Source organism: Genypterus blacodes, unplaced genomic scaffold, assembly GCF_046128005.1.
Source record: "Genypterus blacodes isolate CSIRO-AG114 ecotype Tasmania unplaced genomic scaffold, CSIRO-AGI_Gbla_v1 ptg000441l_1, whole genome shotgun sequence".
NCBI lineage: Eukaryota > Metazoa > Chordata > Actinopteri > Ophidiiformes > Ophidiidae > Genypterus > Genypterus blacodes.
This window is the reverse complement of record NW_027467211.1, coordinates 62501-66504: the sequence shown is the minus strand read 5'-3', so window position 1 is coordinate 66504 and position 4004 is coordinate 62501. Positions and strand designations below refer to the sequence as shown.

The 4004-nt window shown below is 46.6% G+C and overlaps 1 protein-coding gene across 1 annotated transcript in view; it reads left to right on the top strand.

The window, feature by feature from the left end:
• The first annotated feature begins 2208 nt into the window (after positions 1–2208).
• Positions 2209–4004, top strand: part of tmod4 (tropomodulin 4 (muscle)) — a 9105-nt gene continuing 7309 nt past the window's right edge. Inside the window, exon 1 of the mRNA XM_076139685.1 lies at positions 2209–2445. The gene's annotated coding sequence lies outside the window, so the exon portion shown is untranslated. The remainder of the gene's footprint in view (positions 2446–4004) is intronic.

Below are 4004 nucleotides of genomic sequence, written 5' to 3'. Positions count from 1 at the left end.
ATAGTAAACATGAAGCACTTTTACGACACACATACACACACGCACACGCACACACACACACACACACAAACATACATGCAGTGTGAGAACCCGGATGTTCTTCAGTTCACACACCTATCAGCTGTTAATCAGTGCGGTTAAAGTGAAAGCCAGCGAGAGAGGGAGGGAGTGAAGGAATGAACTCTGGCTGTTTTGTTGTTACCGAGGCGATGGTTACTTAGGAGAGAATGAGCAGAATGCAGTCAGGTAACAGGTGGAGAGTCTCAGTGTGTGTGTGTGTGAAATACCAACATGCTTCAGCTGAACTAACTAGTCTGCAGAGGAAGAAACTGATCGATGCCTTTGATTGTTTATGATTCACGTTTCAGTCTTCAGTCTAAGCCTCATTCTGTAGTTTGACTGTTATTTGAAGGCTGTGCCTCCTTCAGGCTGTGCCTCCTTCAGGCTGTGCCTCCTTCAGGCTGTGACTCCTTCAGGCTGTGCCTCCTTCAGGCTGTGCCTCCTTCAGGCTGTGCCTCCTTCAGGCTGTGCCTCCTTCAGGCTCCCTCAGTAAACACCAGCATGTTTCCTCCTGCGGTGCCTCTGAAGCTGTGTGTTGTTTACATGTTTGAAAGAGACGGCAGAGTCAGAAATGAAAGAGAAGAAAAGTAAACATTTCAAAGTAAAGGCATGCGGTGAGGCCTTCAAAATAAAACCAGACAGAAAAAGAAAACAGAGCTTTCCTTCCATAAAGCCTAAAGTCCTGATGGAGCATTTCTCTGTTTGTCCATCTTATTACACTGAGCTTTGATCTTTCACTCAGGAAAACAAACAGACATGAACTCTGAAGCTGATCCTGAGGACATAAATACATCTTCTGTTACACTTTAACTGAATCTATCCCCTCACAGCCTCCCGTCACGTCGAGCACACTGAAGCTCATTCAGCCTCTTGTTTTCCTGGCTGGGCTCTCTCCTCTCAGCTGCAGGACACAGTTGCGTCTTTGAGGGCAACAATTTCATAAGAACTGCACGAACAAAAACATGTACAGTCTGAGTCTCGTGTTTATCTGCTGCTGCCTGGTGGAGACACGGGGTACTGCAGCCTTCAAACACTCACACTTCCTGTTTGTCTTTTGCAAAACGACAGAATTACAGTAAGTTTCATAATAGACCTTGATTGTCATTAGAATTGGATAATAGAATATTAGACACAGAAATATGAAAATGAAAAATCTAACTTTGTTTCCTCTATTTGCTTTATAGGATTAAGTCTATAAAGTCTTACAGAAGACGACATGTTTTAGTATTTCAATTTTTGTAAATCACAATTCCTTTTAAACAATCGTCTTTAAACAAAAGTCTGTGTGCGCGTGTGTGTGTGTGTGTTAATGTCAATCAAACGGATGTCGGTTTAAAATAAAAAATAAAACCCTAAATAATATTTTTTTTTGCAGGTATTCTGTGTAATTATCTTATATTACATTAAAGAAACACGAAGGAATGAAACTTTGTCGCGTCTTTTTTCTGAACGTTGGATCTTCTTCGTGTTTACATAAACGCTTTCTGGGTTCGTGACGTCATCAAGTCCGCCACGCGTCGAAAAGAGTGGAAGAGAAACGGAGCCGCGACACGAAAAGCTGCTGTGCTGAAGAGGAGAACCTGGACCTCAAACGCCTCACGCTGTTACCATGGAGGCTCCACTCCGATGAAGATGAAGATGAAGATGAAGTCTCGTGGGTCTGTGGCGTGTGTCTGTTGCTCCTCCTGATGCCCACGCGTCTCAGCACACACTTACAGGTAAACAAACCTGAACCTGCTGATGTTTCACTCTCTGATCTTCATCATCCTCATCCTCTGAATCAAGACTCGGGTTTGACTCAAGCTGTGACCTCCAGAATGGGAGTCAGACTGAACCCGATCATTCCCAGAGATTCCCGGCTGTTTATCCTCATTATTCCCCATCAGTCACGTGGACACAGTCACATATGTCAATCAAACATAGACACAAACAAACAAACAAACAAAGATGAAGTTTAGGGAGGAGATGGAACCAAACACACAAAGCTGCACAACTGGTTTAGACCACTAGATGTCAGCAGCATCCAACTCTGATCTTTAATTGAGATCAACTCTCTCTCTCTCTCTCTCTCTCTCTCTCTCTCTCTCTCTCTCTCTCTCTCTCTCTCTCTCTCTCTCTCTCTCTCTCTCTTCCTCACTCACTCACTCCGGCACGGCCAAAATAATAACTTGCTGACTTCTCAGAGTGCTGCTGATCTGATATGTCTGCCTCAGCACAACAGCCTTGAAACCTGGCACAGCAGAGAGAGGGAGAGGGGAGGGGGAGAGAGAGGGAGGGAGAGAGGGGGGTGAGAACCTTTGAGAGGAGGGGGAGAGAAAAAAGAGAAGGACGTTTGCGTGTTGGATTCTGCAGGCTGAGGGTCTCCAGCACTGAGCCTCTGTGAAGGTAAGAGTCAGGCTGCTTCCTCCTCTCTCTCTCTCTCTCCCTCTACTTCTCTCTCTCTATCTCTCTCTCTATCTCTGTCTTTCTGTTTTGGGGGGGAATCGTGCCGACCCCTCTCTCTGACCTGTGTTGTGGTCGCGGTCGGTGGTCTGTGTTTCCTGTAAGCGAGCAGAAGAGCGAGGTTAAGCCGCCGGATTCTTCCTCTAAGTCAGGAGGACTCCAGTGAGACGACCAGGAAGGACGGGAAGAGTTTGTAGTTTGAATCCCAAGGAGGGCAAAGCTGTGCATGTGAGCTGACGGCAGTGAGGTCGTCCCTATGCTTCATGTTGCTTAAAGGTCAAAGGTTAAAGGGACATTCAGGAGAGTCGATTCGTTGAGCTTAAAGTGTGTGTGTGTGTGTGTGTGTGTGTGTGTGTGTGGCACAGGAGCAAAGCGACTGAGTACTTTTACTCAAGTTCAGGTTGGTAACAAGACAACACAACCTACGTACTGTAGAAACAACCAGGTTCTTTCTTTCTTTCTTTCTTTCTTTCTTTCTTTCTTTCTTTCTTTCTTTCTTTCTTTCTTTCTTCTTTCTTCCACATCCTCAGCAAGCCCAAACACTTTTCCTCCCACAGTCTAAGTGTCTCTTTAATCCTGCAGCATATTTATATTTATCCTCTGATTCAGCCTCTAACCTGTAACAGTGACTGAGCTGAAGCACCGCCGTGCAGCCGTGAGCTTGACATGCACGTCACTCATGCAGGCGTGCGTTTCTTTGCCGCTCGGCCTCGGGATGAAGGAGCGACACAAGCCGGAGTCTCTCTCCCCGGCTGGAAGAAGCTGACTTGTGAAGCTAAAATTAAGCTGCGAGCTGATTTGGAATGTTGCACTGGGGCGGTAAAATGTGGAGAAGGCCACGGATCTCCTGACCTGCAGGAGGAGGAGGAGGAGGAGGAGGAGGAGGAGGAGCTGCTGCTGCTGCTGCCTGGAGACGTCAAACTCCCTGAGCTGCTGACGCTCCACAAATCACAGCTTCAAGGAATGAGGCGGAGGTCTGGTCCAGTGAAGCTGGAGGAGATCCTGGACCAGGGCTCAGATCTTTCCTCCAAGAACCTGAAGGATCACTAAAGTTAGAACAAACAGAAACACGGAAGGATTAAGGGGACTTCCAGGTTTACTAAGATAAAGACCATAACCCAGACCGGCCACTGAGCGGCGCTGTGCCATCGGGCAGACAGAAGGGAAAGGGAGGGAGGATAGTTACTGTCCTCACCCAGAGAAAGTCCTTCATGGTTCATCAGACGTCGTTATCCAGAGATCACGTTTTAATTTGAGTTTCAGTGGATGGAACCAAACAGAGAGACGAGTGATGAAGATGAGGATGATGATAATGAAGATGATGATGATGAAGATGTTTTGCAGATGTGTCACTTCTCTCCCAGTTCTTTTTTACACCCTGACTGAATATTTCCCACTCATCCTCAGCCTCATGAATCTGTGCTGTGCTCAGTTCTGCATGAAGACGTGAACTCCACCTGCAGCTGAGCCTGATCAGGACCAAGCTGTCTGACTGTTTTATG